At 41.2% G+C, this 19645-nt stretch overlaps 4 non-coding genes across 4 annotated transcripts; all 4 read right to left on the bottom strand.

Annotated features, from left to right (window-relative positions):
* Positions 1-3383: 3383 nt before the first annotated feature.
* On the bottom strand, positions 3384-3456 carry TRNAV-UAC (transfer RNA valine (anticodon UAC)). Its single transcript has one exon. It is a non-coding gene; the product is annotated as a tRNA-Val (tRNA).
* Positions 3457-4372: 916 nt separating this feature from the next.
* TRNAV-UAC (transfer RNA valine (anticodon UAC)) lies at positions 4373-4445 on the bottom strand. The gene has a single exon. It is a non-coding gene; the product is annotated as a tRNA-Val (tRNA).
* Positions 4446-6596: 2151 nt separating this feature from the next.
* TRNAV-UAC (transfer RNA valine (anticodon UAC)) lies at positions 6597-6669 on the bottom strand. Its single transcript has one exon. It is a non-coding gene; the product is annotated as a tRNA-Val (tRNA).
* Positions 6670-19283: 12614 nt separating this feature from the next.
* Positions 19284-19356, bottom strand: TRNAV-AAC (transfer RNA valine (anticodon AAC)). The gene has a single exon. It is a non-coding gene; the product is annotated as a tRNA-Val (tRNA).
* Between the last annotated feature and the right edge of the window lie 289 nt (positions 19357-19645).

Raw genomic sequence — 19645 nt, 5'->3', positions numbered from 1 at the left:
TACTGCTGCTGTTGCCCAATCTGACAGTAAACACTGCAGCACATGCAAACGAAGAAGCATTGAAAGCTTGTGCCTCAGCAGCATTGCTTATTTGCTGCTGTTGCCCAGAATAGCGACAGTACAGTACAGTGCATAGCATATCAGCACACAGCCCAAAAACCCACTTCAGCATTAGTGGTGTCAGTTGCTTACCGCCCGCACAAGAGCGGGTGCGAGGTCGCCCAAAAACCTGTGACTGGTTCCGTTCTCCCAGAGTGGAAACCATAATGGCTGCCGGCTTCTCTTCCCCGTCCTGTGCAGAGGGGCGGGCCGTGGGCGAGCCCCAGCCAAGAGCGGGAACCCGGCGTCTCACTGTGTTCAGTGAGAGGGGGCTGGAGAATGCAAAGCAGACTCCAGCTCCCTGCGCTGAGCTACTGTACAGCGTCCCGCCCCTCCTCTGACTGGCAGGGCTGGGGCGGGAACGAAACGAAAACTAGGCCGCAAAGCCGGGGACTCTAGTAATAAGCGCGGCCGTCCTATGTGCACGGCCGACGCCGAAGTCCCCCGGCGCACCACAAGTCCCAGCCGCGCCACAATGTAAAAAACAACCAGCAGCGGCCGGCGCGGCCGTTTTCAATACATAAATTCACTCAGCAAAGCTGCAGTGAATAATAGCACCAGCGCTCCGCGCTGTTGTCCCCGGCGCACTAACACTCCCAGCAATGCTGGTGTGTGTGGGCGCGATGTGCATGGGAACACAGAGTACCTTGATGTAGCAGGGCCCTGTCCCTGACGATACTCAGCTCCATATCCAGCAGGTTCTTTTGGGTCTGTGGATGGAGCTCGGTCTCTGTGCCTGGAGACCGGTAAGATCCCACTTCACCCAGAGCCCCTCATGGGGATGGGGAAGGAAAACAGCATGTGGGCTCCGGCCTCTGTACTAGCAATAAGTACCTCAACCTTACAACACCATCCACGGGTGAGAAGGGAGCATGCTGGGGGCCCTACATGGGCCCTCTTTTCTTCCATCCGACATAGTCAGCAGCTGCTGCTGACTAAAATCTGTGGAGCTATGCATGGATGTCTGACCTCCTTCGCACACAAAGCTAAAACTGGAGAACCCGTGATATCACGGGGGGGTATAGCCAGAAGGGGAGGGGCCTTGCACTTTTTAGTGTAGTGCTTTGTGTGGCCTCCGGAGGGCAGTAGCTATACCCCAATCGTCTGGGTCTCCCAATAGAGCGCTGAAGAAAGGATTTTTATAATATGGGATTATGTTTTCTGCTAAAATGGTCAATAAAAAAGAAACCCAAAATCGTAGTTCTCTTTGTGATGGAAGCCAAAATGTATTGTCATTTGGCAACGAAACCAAGAAATTCACATATTACAAGTCGATAGGAAATTACTTCAACACCAAAAACATAGTGGTTTCACTGGGGATTGAACCCAGGAGCTTCTGCGTGTGAAGCAGACGTGATGACCACTACACTATGAAACCTTTGAATTCCTGCAAAGTAATGGCAATTAGAGACGAGTTTTGACCGCCAGGGGAAAAAAAACAAATTCGTAGCTCTGTTGGTGATGGAAGCTAAAACATCCCGTTATTCGGCAACAAAGCCAAGAACTTTATATACTGCAGGTTGATAGGGGATTATTTCAACACCAAGAACACATGGGTTTCACTGAGGATTGAACCCAGGACCTTCTGCGTGTAAAGCAGACGTGATTTCCACTACACTATGAAACCATTGAAAGCCTGCAAAGTAATGGCAATTAGAGACGAGTTTTGACCGCCAGGGAAAAAAAAAACAAATTCGTAGCTCTGTTGGGGATGGAAGCCAAAACATCCCATCATTCGGCAACAAAGCCAAAAACTTCATATATTGTAGTTTAATTGAGTATTATTTCAACATCAAGAACAGATTGGTTTTACTGGGGACTGAACGCAGGACCTTCTGCGAGTTAAGCAGACGTGATGACCACTACTCTATGAAACCTGATGGAAAGTTACTGTGTATTGGCTAGCAGAGCAGAATTGTGACTGACGGGGCCTTTTTATTGCTGAAGGAAAGTATTTTTGGTTAATGAAACATTTACAATTTTTATTACATATTTTACCAGTTTTATTCCTACAAAGGGATTTTGCTTAAAAGGAAGTTTACATTGAATGTGTTACTTTTTTCCACATAGTTTAGTTGTTTGCTTTTGTATTTAAAGGAACTATATATTTTGAAACAAACAGGATTTTTATAATATGGGATTATGTTTTCTGCTAATATGGTCAATAAAAAAGAAACCCAAAATAGTAGTTCTCTTGGTGAGGGAAGCCAAAATAAATTATCAGTTGGCAACAAAACCAAGCATTTCATATACTACAGGTTGATAGCAAATTACTTCAACAGCGAAAACAGTTTGTTTTTCCTGGGGATTGAACCCAGGACCTTCTGCGTGTGAAGTAGACGTGATGACCACTCCACTATGAAACCTGTGAAATCCTGCAAAGTAATGGCATTTAGAGATGAGTTTTGACCGCCAGGGGAAAAAAAAAATAATAATTTGTAGTTCTGTTTGTGATGGAAGCCAAAACATACCATCATTCGGCAACAATGCCGAGAACTTCATATATTGTAGTTGGACAGCAAATTATTTCAACACAAAGAACAGATTGGTTTCACTGGGGATTGAACCCAGGACTTTCTGCGTGTTAAGCAGACGTGATGACCACTACATTATGAAACCTGACGAAAAGTTACTGTGTATTGACTAGCAGAGCAGAATTGTGACTGACGGGGCCTTTTTATTGCTGAAGGAAAGTATTGTTGGTTAATGAAACATTTACAATTATTATTACATATTTTACCAGTTTTATTCCTACAAAGGGATTTTGCTTAAATTGAAGTTTATATTGAATGTGTTACTTTTTTCTCCATAGTTTGGTCTTTTGCTTTTGTATTTATGGGAACTATATATTTTGAAACAAATAGGATTTTTATAATATGGGATTATGTTTTCTGCTAAAATGGTCAATAAAAAAGAAACCCAAAATCATAGTTCTCTTTGTGATGGAAGCCAAAATGTATTGTCATTTGGCAACGAAACCAAGAATTTCACATATTACAAGTCGATAGGAAATTACTTCAACACCAATAACAGATTGGTTTCACTGGGGATTGAACCCAGGACCTTCTGCGTGTGAAGCAGACATGATTTCCACTACACTATGAAACCTTTGAAATCCTGCAAAGTAATGGCAATTAGAGACGAGTTTTGACCGCCAGGGGAAAAAAAACAAATTCGTAGCTCTGTTGGTGATGGAAGCTAAAACATCCCGTTATTCGGCAACAAAGCCAAGAACTTTATATACTGCAGGTTGATAGGGGATTATTTCAACACCAAGAACACATGGGTTTCACTGGGGATTGAACCCAGAACCTTCTGCGTGTAAAGCAGACGTGATTTCCACTACACTATGAAACCTTTAAAAGCTTGCAAAGTAATGGCAATTAGAGACGAGTTTTGACCGCCAGGGAAAAAAAAAAACAAATACGTAGCTCTGTTGGGGATGGAAGCCAAAACATCCCATCATTCGGCAACAAAGCCAAGAACTTCATATATTGTAGTTTAATTGAGTATTATTTCAACACCAAGAACAGATAGGTTTTACTGGGGATTGAACTCAGGACCTTCTGCGTGTTAAGCAGACGTGATGACCACTACTCTATGAAACCTGATGGAAAGTTACTGTGTATTGGCTAGCAGAGCAGAATTGTGACTGACGGGGCCTTTTTATTGCTGAAGGAAAGTATTTTTGGTTAATGAAACATTTACAATTTTTATTACATATTTTACCAGTTTTATTCCTACAAAGGGATTTTGCTTAAAAGGAAGTTTACATTAAATGTGTTACTTTTTTCCACATAGTTTAGTTGTTTGCTTTTGTATTTAAAGGAACTATATATTTTGAAACAAACAGGATTTTTATAATATGGGATTATGTTTTCTGCTAAAATGGTCAATAAAAAAGAAACCCAAAATCGTAGTTCTCTTTGTGATGGAAGCCAAAATGTATTGTCATTTGGCAACGAAACCAAGAATTTCACATATTTCAAGTCGACAGGAAATTACTTCAACACCAAAAACAGATTGGTTTCACTGGGGATTGAACCCAGGATCTTCTGCGTGTGAAGCAGACGTGATGACCACTACACTATGGAACCTTTAAGATCCTGCAAAGTAATGGCAATTAGAGACGAGTTTTGACCGCCACGGGAAAAAAAACAAATTCGTAGCTCTGTTGGTGATGGAAGCTAAAACATCGCGTTATTCGGCAACAAAGCCAAGAACTTTATATACTGCAGGTTGATAGGGGATTATTTCAACACCAAGAACACATGGGTTTCACTGGGGATTGAACCCAGGACCTTCTGCGTGTAAAGCAGACGTGATTTCCACTACACTATGAAACCTTTGAAAGCCTGCAAAGTAATGGCAATTAGAGACGAGTTTTGACCGCCAGGGAAAAAAAAAACAAATTCGTAGCTCTGTTGGGGATGGAAGCCAAAACATCCCATCATTCGGCAACAAAGCCAAGAACTTTATATATTGTAGTTTTATTGAGTATTATTTCAACACCAAGAACAGATTGGTTTTACTGGGGATTGAACGCAGGACCTTCTGCGTGTGAAGTAGCCATGATGACGACTCCACTATGAAACCTGTGAAATCCTGCAAAGTAATGGCATTTAGAGACGAGTTTTGACCGCCAGGGGAAAAAAAAAAATAATTTGTAGTTCTGTTTGTGATGGAAGCCAAAACATCCCGTCATTCGGCAACAAAGCCGAGAACTTCAAATATTGTAGTTGGATAGCGTATTTTTTCAACACTAAGAACAGATTGGGTTCACTGGGGATTGAACTCAGGACCTTCTGCGTGTTAAGCAGACGTGTGACCACTACACTATGAAACCTGATGAAAAGTTACTGTGTATTGGCTAGCAGAGCAGAATTGTGACTGACGGGGCCTTTTTATTGCTGAAGGAAAGTATTTTTAGTTAATGAAACATTTACAATTATTATTACATATTTTACCAGTTTTATTCCTACAAAGGGATTTTGCTTAAATTGAAGTTTATATTGAATGTGTTACTTTTTTCTCCATAGTTTGGTCTTTTGCTCTTGTATTTATGGGAACTATATAATTTGAAACAAATAGGATTTTTATAATATGGGATTATGTTTTCTGCTAAAATGGTCAATAAAAAAGAAACCCAAAATCGTAGTTCTCTTTGTGAAGGAAGCCAAAATGTATTGTCATTTGGCAACGAAACCAAGAATTTCACATATTACAAGTCGATAGGAAATTACTTCAACACCAAAAACAGATTGGTTTCACTGGGGATTGAACCCAGGACCTTCTGCGTGTGAAGAAGACGTGATGACCACTACTCTATGAAACCTTTGAAAGCCTGCAAAGTAATGGCAATTAGAGACGAGTTTTGACCGCCAAGGGAAAAAAAACAAATTCGTAGCTCTGTTGGTGATGGAAGCTAAAACATCTCGTTATTCGGCAATAAAGCCAAGAACTTTATATACTGCAGGTTGATAGGGGATTATTTCAACACCAAGAACACATGGGTTTCACTGGGGATTGAACCCAGGACCTTCGGCGTGTAAAGCAGACGTGATTTCCACTACACTATGAAACCTTAGAAAGCCTGCAAAGTAATGGCAATTAGAGATGAGTTTTGACTGCCAGGGAAAAAAAAAACAATTTCGTAGCTCTGTTGGGGATGGAAGCCAAAACATCCCATCATTCGGTAACAATGCCGAGAACTTCATATATTGTAGTTGGATAGCGTATTATTTCAACACTAAGAACAGATTGGTTTCACTGGGGATTGAACTCAGGACCTTCTGCGTGTTAAGCAGGCGTGTGACCACTACACTATGAAACCTGACAAAAAGTTACTGTGTATTGGCTAGCAGAGCAGAATTGTGACTGACGGGGCCTTTTTATTGCTGAAGGAAAGTATTTTTAGTAATGAAACATTTACAAATATTATTACATATTTTACCAGTTTTATTCCTACAAAGGGATTTTGCTTAAATTGAAGTTTATATTGAATGTGTTACTTTTTTCTCCATAGTTTGGTCCTTTGCTTTTGTATTTATGGGAACTATATATTTTGAAACAAACAGGATTTTTATAATATGGGATTATGTTTTCTGCTAAAATGGTCAATAAAAAAGAAACCCAAAATCGTAGTTCTCTTTGTGATGGAAGCCAAAATGTATTGTCATTTGGCAACGAAACCAAGAATTTCACATATTTCAAGTCGACAGGAAATTACTTCAACACCAAAAACAGATTGGTTTCACTGGGGATTGAACCCAGGATCTTCTGCGTGTGAAGCAGACGTGATGACCACTACACTATGGAACCTTTAAGATCCTGCAAAGTAATGGCAATTAGAGACGAGTTTTGACCGCCACGGGAAAAAAAACAAATTCGTAGCTCTGTTGGTGATGGAAGCTAAAACATCGCGTTATTCGGCAACAAAGCCAAGAACTTTATATACTGCAGGTTGATAGGGGATTATTTCAACACCAAGAACACATGGGTTTCACTGGGGATTGAACCCAGGACCTTCTGCGTGTAAAGCAGACGTGATTTCCACTACACTATGAAACCTTTGAAAGCCTGCAAAGTAATGGCAATTAGAGACGAGTTTTGACCGCCAGGGAAAAAAAAAACAAATTCGTAGCTCTGTTGGGGATGGAAGCCAAAACATCCCATCATTCGGCAACAAAGCCAAGAACTTTATATATTGTAGTTTTATTGAGTATTATTTCAACACCAAGAACAGATTGGTTTTACTGGGGATTGAACGCAGGACCTTCTGCGTGTGAAGTAGCCATGATGACGACTCCACTATGAAACCTGTGAAATCCTGCAAAGTAATGGCATTTAGAGACGAGTTTTGACCGCCAGGGGAAAAAAAAAAATAATTTGTAGTTCTGTTTGTGATGGAAGCCAAAACATCCCGTCATTCGGCAACAAAGCCGAGAACTTCAAATATTGTAGTTGGATAGCGTATTTTTTCAACACTAAGAACAGATTGGGTTCACTGGGGATTGAACTCAGGACCTTCTGCGTGTTAAGCAGACGTGTGACCACTACACTATGAAACCTGATGAAAAGTTACTGTGTATTGGCTAGCAGAGCAGAATTGTGACTGACGGGGCCTTTTTATTGCTGAAGGAAAGTATTTTTAGTTAATGAAACATTTACAATTATTATTACATATTTTACCAGTTTTATTCCTACAAAGGGATTTTGCTTAAATTGAAGTTTATATTGAATGTGTTACTTTTTTCTCCATAGTTTGGTCTTTTGCTCTTGTATTTATGGGAACTATATAATTTGAAACAAATAGGATTTTTATAATATGGGATTATGTTTTCTGCTAAAATGGTCAATAAAAAAGAAACCCAAAATCGTAGTTCTCTTTGTGAAGGAAGCCAAAATGTATTGTCATTTGGCAACGAAACCAAGAATTTCACATATTACAAGTCGATAGGAAATTACTTCAACACCAAAAACAGATTGGTTTCACTGGGGATTGAACCCAGGACCTTCTGCGTGTGAAGAAGACGTGATGACCACTACTCTATGAAACCTTTGAAAGCCTGCAAAGTAATGGCAATTAGAGACGAGTTTTGACCGCCAGGGGAAAAAAAACAAATTCGTAGCTCTGTTGGTGATGGAAGCTAAAACATCTCGTTATTCGGCAATAAAGCCAAGAACTTTATATACTGCAGGTTGATAGGGGATTATTTCAACACCAAGAACACATGGGTTTCACTGGGGATTGAACCCAGGACCTTCGGCGTGTAAAGCAGACGTGATTTCCACTACACTATGAAACCTTAGAAAGCCTGCAAAGTAATGGCAATTAGAGATGAGTTTTGACTGCCAGGGAAAAAAAAAACAATTTCGTAGCTCTGTTGGGGATGGAAGCCAAAACATCCCATCATTCGGTAACAATGCCGAGAACTTCATATATTGTAGTTGGATAGCGTATTATTTCAACACTAAGAACAGATTGGTTTCACTGGGGATTGAACTCAGGACCTTCTGCGTGTTAAGCAGGCGTGTGACCACTACACTATGAAACCTGACGAAAAGTTACTGTGTATTGGCTAGCAGAGCAGAATTGTGACTGACGGGGCCTTTTTATTGCTGAAGGAAAGTATTTTTAGTAATGAAACATTTACAAATATTATTACATATTTTACCAGTTTTATTCCTACAAAGGGATTTTGCTTAAATTGAAGTTTATATTGAATGTGTTACTTTTTTCTCCATAGTTTGGTCCTTTGCTTTTGTATTTATGGGAACTATATATTTTGAAACAAATAGGATTTTTATAATCTGGGATTATGTTTTCTGCTAAAATGGTCAATAAAAAAGAAACCCAAAATCGTAGTTCTCTTTGTGATGGAAGCCAAAATGTATTGTCATTTGGCAACGAAACCAAGAATTTCACATATTACAAGTCGATAGGAAATTACTTCAACACCAAAAACAGATTGGTTTCACTGGGGATTGAACCCAGGACCTTCTGCGTGTGAAGCAGACGTGATTTCCACTACACTATGAAACCTTTGAAATCCTGCAAAGTAATGGCAATTAGAGACGAGTTTTGACCGCCAGGGGAAAAAAAACAAATTCGTAGCTCTGTTTGTGATGGAAGCTAAAACATCCCGTTATTCGGCAACAAAGCCAAGAACTTTATATATTGCAGGTTGATAGGGGATTATTTCAACACCAAGAACACATGGGTTTCACGGGGGATTGAACCCAGGACCTTCTGCGTGTAAAGCAGACATGATTTCCACTACACTATGAAACCTTTGAAAGCCTGCAAAGTAATGGCAATTAGAGACGAGTTTTGACCGCCAGGGAAAAAACAAACAAATTCGTAGCTCTGTTGGGGATGGAAGCGAAAACTACCTTCTGATCCGACAAAAAACTATATGGATCTCCTTCTCCTTCTACTAAGCAATGCTAAACAAAACAAAATTATCTCTGCCAATGAATTTGAATTTCTGGTACCACACTGCCCTGTAATTCCTGTATTTTATGCACTCCCGAAAGTGCATAAAGGCCTTGACCCTTTAAAGGGTAGGCCTATTGTTGCAGGAATTAATTCACTGTCCCAAAACATCGGCATCTATATTGATAATATACTTAGGCCCTTTGTTGTGTCGTTACCATCTTATGTCCGCGATACTCCGCATCTTTTACAGATTTTAGAGGATATCAATGTAGGCCCAGATACTATTCTGGCATCCATTGATGTTGAGGCGCTCTATAGCTCCATCCCCCATGACCTTGGAATTCAAGCAGTGGACTTTTTTCTCAAGACACGATCAATTGACTGTAATATGCACAATGTGTTCATTGAAGAACTATTATCATTTGTTCTTCATCATAATTATTTTTTGTTCAACGCAAAATACTTCCACCAGCTCAGGGGTGTGGCTATGGGGAGCCCATGTGCCCCCAGTTACGCTAATATATTCCTGGGCTGGTGGGAGGAAACGGTGGTTTTTGGGGGGGAAGACGAGACCTTTCATCAATGTGTCGGACTATGGGTCCGATACATTGATGATATTCTCGTCTTCTGGAATGGACTAGCTATTGATTTTGAGCGATTTATTATTAATCTCAATGAGAACACGCTAGGGCTGAGATTTACTTATTCTTACGATCTTAATTCCATCTCATTCCTGGATTTAATTATTTCAAAAGATGACAGGGGCAAGATTCATACGGCAACTTATCGTAAACCAACGGCCACTAACTCCCTGCTAAAATGGGATAGTCATCATCCCATCCCTCTAAAAAGAGGGATTCCAAAAGGGCAGTTTCTGAGAGTGCGCAGAAACTGCTCCAGGGATGTAGATTTTAAAATACAGGCCTCAGATATGTTTGGAAGATTCCTGGACAGAGGGTACCCAAAAAGAATCTTACAGCAATCCTATGCATTTGCCAGAGATAGTGATAGACATACACTTATGTCTTCAAAAAAGAAAAAGGAGGATTTGAATATTACACGTATTATCGGTACCTTTGACGTCCAATCTGAACGGATATTTAGAATTATTAACAAACATTGGAATATTTTAAAGGCAGATAGAGATCTGGCCAAATATATTCCAAACAATCCATGCATTACCTATAGAAGGGGCCAAACTATAGGAGATAGACTCATGCATAGCATATATCAAGGACCTCGTCCGTTAGGGACTTGGCTGGACAGACAGATATGCGGTATGTTCCGATGTGGGACCTGTAGTTATTGTGATTCTATGGATTCATGTAAAATAGTAAGAAGTGCAGCAACAGGAAAAATTTTCACTCTACGAGATTTTAGTAATTGTAAATCTACAGGAGTTGTTTATAGAGCCACCTGCAACTGCCCCCTTGACTATGTAGGTAAAACAAGACGAGAATTTCGGAGAAGGGTAGGGGAGCATTTATCCGATATACGGAATAAAAGGGATACCCCAATTTCCCGGCATATAAATACCATACATCACGGGGATATAAAGCATATCCGATTCTCTATACTTGAAGTAGTAAGGCGTAATCCAAGGGGGGGGGACTTCGATAGAATTCTACTACAGAAAGAATCTGAATGGATTTTTAAAATGGGTTCCTTATCTCCAAAAGGGCTTAACGAACTGCTCTCTTTTAGTTGTTTCCTACCTATGTAAAAGTACCTAAGGACTTATCTGTTTAATATCCTATAACGCTATAACATTAGAGATAGAATGCCTATGGCATTCATCCAAATTTTTGGAAAATATTGAATTATAAATTTATCTTCTTGCTTTGATAAATTGGAGTATATTAATGATCAGTCTTGGAGAAAATTTCTGCATCTAGGGTTGCCTGTTTATGTATACGTTATTAATCTTACACAGGGCCCCTGTTTTATGTTGTATAATAAGCTACATTGATTAATATATGAATATATATAAGTATGATTATGTAAAAGAAATATATGCAACAGAGATCTAATTTATGATCATGAAATGTATCTGCCGTGCATATTTGTCTATGTAAAGATCAGATCTGTGTGCCCTATAGCGATGTGGTAGTATATACTGAAAATAGTTATATGATCTATACCTGCTATATATATAAAGCAAGCTTCATCTTGTAATATATATTGGCGTTGTAGAGATCATATGCCAATATGTAACCGCAAGGGTTCGCTGCGATACGCAGGCGCAATAGTAATCTGCCCAAGACGGCTGAGTGTGGCGGAATGTGGTGTATTGCGCATGCGCTATGACGTCAGAGATGACGCATCGCGCATGCGCACTAACATTGCCACTGTGATTGCCGGTATTTTATCGATTTATGCATATTTATTGCGGGTAATCAGATGGGCATATGCGGCACTTAGCCTTGATGTGGCATTATGAGACACGGAAGGCCGCAGCTAATCTGTCCGAGTTGAGATGGATGTGCACCTGCGGGACGCGGTGCGATGCACTGCGCATGCGCGCTGACGTCATGGTGACAATTCGCGCATGCGCGGTGGGGTCATGCGCCGCGCACGCGTGCGGACATCGTTCATAAACTATTCATGATACACAGCTGCAGTGTTTTAATTACTGCACGCAGGCGCAATAGCGGCATTATGACGCGCCAGCCCATCTTACCTAGGGGCACACAGCTGATCTAAGTTATGCCGGCTTTATAAACCTCCACGGTTATGCAGATCCATAGAGTCTCCAGGGACGGAAGTGGCTGTTTATCTTGACAGGATCGCTCTGTGCTACCGCCGATTCCATTAAGGAAAGACTCCGTGGATCTGCATACCCTATTGATTCTTTGTTATGGCAAGTAGATACAATGTATATTGACTATGTCTATGTTTATTTTCCACACATGCATGTGTTATTTTTAATGATACAAATATGCAAACCTGATAGACTATATTCTGCTTTTTGTAGCCTCCTGATGAACCACAATAATTCATGTGGGGAAACGCGTTGAGGTGAAGATCAAACTAACAGGCTTGATGTCAAACTCACTTTGAATATACTGGGACTGGATTCTATATGCTTGCCTATTCTGGACTTGCTTAAATCATAATAGCGTCTGCCATGAGTATAATGGGAAAGAGCATATAAGCCCACAAGTTAAGTGTTTGTGAAGCATTATCCATAATCCTGGAGTGAGCGGCCTGTATTTATGTTGAATAATCATTGTATGCTATATGCAAATTTCCTTGTTATCAAGGACCTATATGTACTATAAACTACTGTATGCTATATGTATGCGAACTGTCTTTGATACCAAAGGTACATGTACTATAATTAATTCACTGTAGGTGTGGATATTTAATTTATATACTTAAAATAAAGAAATATTTGGGAATATAATTGTCTGTTACATCCCATCATTCGGCAACAAAGCCAAGAACTTCATATATTGTAGTTTAATTGAGTATTATTTCAACACCAAGAACAGATTGGTTTTACTGGGGATTGAACGCAGGACCTTCTGCGTGTTAAGCAGACGTGATGACTAGAGATGAGCAAACTGGTCCCGGTTCGGCTCGAGGCGGTTCGCCGAACGGAGGTCCCGTTCGAGTTCAGTTCGTCGAACGTTCGACGAACCGAACTCGAACGTATAGGCTATAATGAGAGGCAATCACAAACATATAAAAATGCATGATAAATGTACACAAAAAGTTAATAAACATTGCCATAACACTTACCGGTCCTCGCGATCCCTTCTGCACTCTGTCTCCTGCCGCTATTCCATCCTATGATCGCTGAATCCTCCCCGTGACCAGCACTGCCAGCAGAGATGCAGGACCTATCGTGACGTCAAAATAGCCATGTGACCAGTCACGTGGCTATTATCTCATTGGCTACAGACTGGTCACATGACTATGACACGTCATGTAGGACCTGCGAGTGCATCTCTCCGGTACACGGTGCACATATGTGTATCGCCGTGTACCGGCGACATGCTCTAGCATACGGTCGACTCCCCGTTCCGTTAGGGACCGGCTGACACAGCCGGTCATTAACGGAGATCACCGTTGCCATAGCAACGCAGTTAGCGGTGACGTCACCGCTAACCGCGGCTCCGAGAGCACCATTGCTATGGTAACGCGTCTGTCAGCGTTACCGCTGTTACCGCTGACAGCCAGCACTGATCACTCACGGAGTGAAGGCTGCACGATTGTAGTGAGCATTGTAGTGAGGATGAGGTTCCCCAGCCCCAAGTGATGAGCTGGTGAACCTCATCCTTCCTCACTACAATCGTCACTACTACTACACTAGAAAGAAGACAGAAGAGCAGGATCGTGGAGGGCTGACAGGGGGTAATAAAGATGGAGTCTCTAATGTGTCTGTGTATTTATTTCTATTAAAGTATTTTTTCTCTGTGTGGTGTCTTTTTTTTAACCCTTTATTGGAGATTCTTAATGGCCGGGTCAAACGTGCCTGACATTAAGAATCTCTGGCTTAATACTGGCTAGTAAAACAAAGCCAGTATTAACTCATGATTACCCAACAAGCCACCCGGCTCCAGGGCTGTTGGAAGAGTTGGATACAGCGCCAGATGATGGCGCTTCTATGAGAGCGCCATTTTCTGGGACGGCTGCGGACTGAAATCCGCAGCAGAGGCGCCCAGAAACCTCGGGCTAACCTGTGCTGCGGATTCCAATCCCCAGCTGCCTAGTTGTACCCGGCTGGACACAAAAATGGGGCGAAGCCCACGTCATTTGTTTTTTAATTATTTCATGAAATAAGTGAAATAATTAAAAAAAAATGGGCTTCCCTATATTTTTGGTTCCCAGATGGGTACAAATAGGCAACAGGGGGTTGGAGGCAGCCCGTGGCTGCCTGCTGTACCTGGCTAGCATACAAAAATATGGCGAAGCCCACGTCATTTTTTTGGTGGGCAAAAAAATTCTGCATACAGTCCTGGATGGAGTATGCTGAGCCTTCTAGTTCTGCAGCTGCTGTCTGCTCTTCTCCATACAGACAGACAGCAGCTGCAGAACTACAAGGATCAGCATACTCCATCCAGGACTGTATGCAGAAGTTTTTTGCCCCCTGAAAAAATTATGTGGGCTTCGCCATATTTTTGTATGCTAGCCAGGTACAGGAGGCAGGTACGGCTGCCCCCAACCCCCAGTTGCCTATTTGTACCCGGCTGGGAACCAAAAATAAAGGGAAGCCCTTTTTTATTATTTCATGAATTTCATGAAATAATTAGAAAACAAATGACGTAGGCTTCGCCCCATTTTTGTGTCCAGCCAGGTACAACTAGGCAGCCGGGGATTGGAATCCGCAGCACAGGTTGGCCTGAGCTTTCTGGGCCCCACTGCTGCGAATTGCAGTCTGCAGCCGCCTCAGAAAATGGCATTTTCATAGAAGAACTCTTCCAGCACCTGCCTGCTATACCTGGCTAGCATACAAAAATATGGCGAAGCTCACGTCCTTTTTTTGTAGTTTTTTGGCAAAAAAAATAAAAACTGCTTCCCTGGATTTTCCATTGCCAGTGAAGGTAACACCAAGCAGTGGGGGTTAGCAGCCAGTAGCTGCTTGGATTACCCTTACCTAGCAATACAAAAAATGCAGCGGGAGCCCATATATATTTTTTTTAATTATTTATTTAAATAACTAAAAATAAAATGGGCTTCCCTGTATTTTGATTGCTGGACATCACAGTGCTGTAAAAATAAATCTTTAAAAAAATGACGTAGCGCTCCGCGGTATTTTTGATTCTCAGCGCAGATAAAGCAGACAGCTATGGGTTGCCACCCCCATCTGCCTACCGTTACCTTGGTTGGCAATCAAAATACAGGGAAGCCCATTAATTTTTTCTATTTAAAAAATAGTTAAAAAAAAATGACGTTGGGTCCCCCCATTTTTGATAGCCAGCTAGGGTAAAGCAGACGGCTGTAGCCTGAAAACCACAGCTGGCAGCTTTAGCGTGGTTGGGGATCCAATGTGGAGGTCCCCTCAGGCTCTTTTTTATAATTATTTTATAAATATTAATAATTACACAATAAAAGTAGGGTCCCCCCAATTGGATCACCAGCCAAGGTAAAGCGGACAGCTGTGGTCTGGGATTCTTAGGGTGGGAAGGTCCATAGTTATTGGGCCTTCACAGCCTAAAAATAGCAGGCCGCAGGCACCCCAGACGTGGCGCATCCACTAGATGCGCCAATCCTGGAGCTTCACCCCAGCTCATCCCGTGCCCTGGTGCAGTGGCAAACGGGGTAATAAATCGGGAAAAAGTGGAGAATAAGTGGAGAAAAAGTGGAGAAAAAAATGGAGAAAAAGTGGAGAAAAAGTGGAGAAAAAGTGGAGAAAAAAATGTAGAAAAAGTGGAGAAAAAATGTAGAAAAAGTGGAGAAAAAGTGGAGAATAAGTGGAGAAAAAGTGGAGAATAAGTGGAGAAAAAGTGGAGAAAAAAGTGGAGAAAAAAATAGAGAAAAAGTGGAGAAAAAGTGGAGAAAAAGTGGAGAAAAAGTGGAGAAAAAAAATGGAGAAAAAGTGGAGAAAAAGTGGAGAAAAAGTGGAGAAAAAAATGGAGAAAAAGTGGATTATAAGTGGAGAAAAAGTGGAGAATAAATGGAGAAAAAGTGGAGAAAAAGTGGAGAAAAAGTGGAGAATAAGTGGAAAAAAATGGAGAAAAAGTGGAGAAAAAGTGGAGAAAAAGTGGAGAAAAAAATGGAGAAAAAGTGGAGAATAAGTGGAGAAAAGTTAAGAATAAGTGGAGAAAAAAATGGAGAAAAAGTGGAGAAAAAAATGGTGAAAAAGTGGAGAAAAAGTGGAGAAAAAGTGGAGAAAAAGTATAGAAAAAATGTAGAAAAAGTGGAGAAAAAGTGGAGAATAAGTGGAGAAAAAATGGAGAATAAGTGGAGAAAAAGTGGAGAAAAAAATGGAGAAAAAGTGGAGAAAAAAATGGAGAAAAAGTGGAGAAAAAGTGGAGAAAAAGTGGAGAAAAAGTGGAGAAAAAAATGGAGAAAAAGTGGAGAAAAAGTGGAGAATAAGTGGAGAAAAAGTGGAGAAAAAAATGTAGAAAAAGTGGAGAAAAAATGTAGAAAAAGTGGAGAATAAGTGGAGAAAAAGTGGAGAATAAGTGGAGAAAAAGTGGAGAATAAGTGGAGAAAAAGTGGAGAATAAGTGGAGAAAAAGTGGAGAAAAAGTGGAGAAAAAAATGGAGAAAAAGTGGAGAAAAAGTGGAGAAAAAAATGGAGAAAAAGTGGAGAATAAGTGGAGAAAAAGTGGAGAATAAGTGGAGAAAAAAATGGAGAAAAAGTGGAGAAAAAGTGGAGAAAAAGTGGAGAAAAAAATGGAGAAAAAGTGGAGAATAAGTGGAGAAAAAGTGGAGAATAAGTGGAGAAAAAAATGGAGAAAAAGTGGAGAAAAAGTGGAGAAAAAGTGGAGAAAAAAATGGAGAAAAAGTGGAGAAAAAGTGGAGAATAAGTGGAGAAAAAGTGGAGAATAAGTGGAGAAAAAGTGGAGAAAAAAATGTAGAAAAAGTGGAGAAAAAATGTAGAAAAAGTGGAGAATAAGTGGAGAAAAAGTGGAGAATAAGTGGAGAAAAAGTGGAGAAAAAGTGGAGAATAAGTGGAGAAAAAGTGGAGAATAAGTGGAGAATAAGTGGAGAAAAAGTGGAGAAAAAGTGGAGAAAAAAATGGAGAAAAAGTGGAGAAAAAGTGGAGAAAAAAATGGAGAAAAAGTGGAGAATAAGTGGAGAAAAAGTGGAGAATAAGTGGAGAAAAAAATGGAGAAAAAGTGGAGAAAAAGTGGAGAAAAAGTGGAGAAAATTGGAGAAAAGTGGAGAATAAGTGGAGAAAAAGTGGAGAATAAGTGGAGATAAAAATGGAGAAAAAGTGGAGAAAAAGTGGAGAAAAAGTGGAGAAAAAGTGGAGAAAAAAATGGAGAAAAAGTGGAGAAAAAATGTAGAAAAAGTGGAGAATAAGTGGAGAAAAAGTGGAGAAAAAATGTAGAAAAAGTGGAGAAAAAGTGGAGAATAAGTGGAGAAAAAGTGGAGAATAAGTGGAGAAAAAAATGTAGAAAAAGTGGAGAAAAAATGTAGAAAAAGTGGAGAAAAAATGGAGAAAAAGTGGAGCACCCTTTGGTGCCTTTCATGTGGCACTAAGGGGTGCTTAGCTTTTTATTTAGCCAAAAAAATGAAAAAAAAAATGACGTAGGGTTCCCCCTAGTTTTGTAGCCAGCTGGGGTAAAGTAGACGGCTGCAGCCTGCAGACCACAGCTGGCAACCTCACCTTGGCTGGTAATCCAAAACTGAGGGCACCCCACGCTGTTATTTTAAATTAAATAAATAATTAAAAAAAAAAACACGTAGGGGTCCCCCAAAATTGGATCACCAGCCAAGGTAAAGCAGACAGCTGGGGCCTGATATTCTCAGACTAGGGAGGTCCATGGTTATTGGACTCTCCCCAGCCTAAAAATAGCAGGCCGCAGCCGCCCCAGAAGTGGCGCATCCATTAGATGCGCCAATCCTGGTGCTTCGCCCCAGCTCATCCCGCGCCCTGGTTCGGTGGCAAACGGGGTAATATATGGGGTTAATACCAGATGTGTAATGTCACCTGGCATTAAGCCCTGGGGTTGGTGAGGTCAGGCGTCTATCAGATACCCGACATCACCAACCCAGTCAGTAATAAAAAAAAATAGACGACAAACACATTTTTATTTGAAAAAACACTCCCCAAAACATTCCCTCTTTAACCAATTTATTAGAATGAAAAACAAATCCAGGTCTGGTGTAATCCAAGGGGTTGCCATGACGATCCACACTGTCCCAGTCAATGAAGAACAGAATGTTCCCCATTGGCTGGGAGAGCAGTGCAGTGACCTGAGCTAACATCAATGGGTCAGCCCAGGTCACTGCAGGGCATGACAAGTGCTGCTGTCAGCGAGGTACATTACCTGCGCTGATCTCCAGCACTGCCGACAGCCCCTGTCACTGAGTTCAATGACCGGAGCCTTCACACCAAGTCTCGCGAGAGGCCCGTGACGTCACCGCTAGTCAGTCTCGGGTCGGAAGCGAGAGGTGATGTGACAAGCGGTGGCCATGGAGGACAGTGACAGCGCTGAGGTCGGGATGGCGGGACTTCATCACCACAGGTAAGCCGAGCGGGAACACATGTGTGTGTGTGTGTATGTGTGTGTGTGTGAGTGTATGTGTACATGCCGCGGGCAGGAGGGGGAGGAGCGAGCTGAGCGGGGAAGTGTGGGCTTCCTGCACGTAACTAGGATAAACATCGGGTTACTAACCAAAGCGCTTTGGTTGGATACCCGATGTTTATCTTGGTTACCAGCTTGTGGCAGGCTGCCAGTGATGGCTCCTGCACACTGTAGCCGTAAAAAGCCCTGCTTTTTACTGCTAGAACCGTTCTCGAACGTTTCTAGAACTATCGAGCTTTTGCAAAAAAGCTCGAGTTCTAGTTCGATCTAGAACAGCCCCCAAAATCACTCGAGCCCCGAACTGGAGAACCTCGAACCGCGAACCGCGCTCAACTCTAGTGATGACCACTACTCTATGAAACCTGATGGAAAGCTACTACTACTGTATTGGCCAGCAGAGCAGAATTGTGACTGACAGGGCCTTTTTATTGCTGAAGGAAAGTATTTTTGGTTAATGAAACATTTACAATTTTTATTACATATTTTACCAGTTTTATTCCTACAAAGGGATTTTGCTTAAAAGGAAGTTTACATTGAATGTGTTACTTTTTTCCACATAGTTTAGTTGTTTGCGTTTGTATTTAAAGGAACTATATATTTTGAAACAAACAGGATTTTTATAATATGGGATTATGTTTTCTGCTAAAATGGTCAATAAAAAAGAAACCCAAAATCGTAGTTCTCTTGGTGATGGAAGCCAAAATATATTATCAGTTGGCAACAAAAGAAAGAATTTCATATGTTACAGGTTGATAGCAAATTACTTCAACAGCGAAAACGGCTTGTTTTTACTGGGGATTGAACCCAGGACCTTCTGCGTGTGAAGTAGACGTGATGATGACTCCACTATGAAACCTGTGAAATCCGGCAAAGTAATGGCATTTAGAGACGAGTTTTGACCGCCAGGGGAAAAAAAAAAAATAATTTGTAGATCTGTTTGTGATGGAAGCCAAAACATCCCGTCATTCGGCAACAAAGCCGAGAACTTCATATTTTGTAGTTGGATAGCGTATTATTTCAACACTAAGAACAGATTGGTTTCACTGGGGATTGAACCCAGGACCTTCTGCGTGTTAAGCAGACGTGATGACCACTACACTATGAAACCTGACAAAACGTTACTGTGTATTGGCTAGCAGAGCAGAATTGTGACTGACGGGGCCTTTTTATTGCTGAAGGAAAGTGTTTTTGGTTAATGAAACATTTACAATTAATATTACATATTTTACTAGTGATGAGCGAGTACTAAAAAGCTCGGGTGCTCGAGGCTCGGGCCGAGCATCACAAGATACTCGTGTACTCGGCCCGAGCACCGAGCCCAATGTTATCCTATGGGAGACCCGAGTATTTTTGTGAAATGACCCCCGGCAGCATGTAGAAACCCTAAAAATGGCACA

This window comes from Anomaloglossus baeobatrachus, chromosome 2 (genome assembly GCF_048569485.1).
Source record: "Anomaloglossus baeobatrachus isolate aAnoBae1 chromosome 2, aAnoBae1.hap1, whole genome shotgun sequence".
Taxonomy (NCBI): domain Eukaryota; kingdom Metazoa; phylum Chordata; class Amphibia; order Anura; family Aromobatidae; genus Anomaloglossus; species Anomaloglossus baeobatrachus.
The sequence above is the reverse complement of the archived record's forward strand: the minus strand, read 5'-3'. Positions and strand labels throughout refer to the sequence as shown.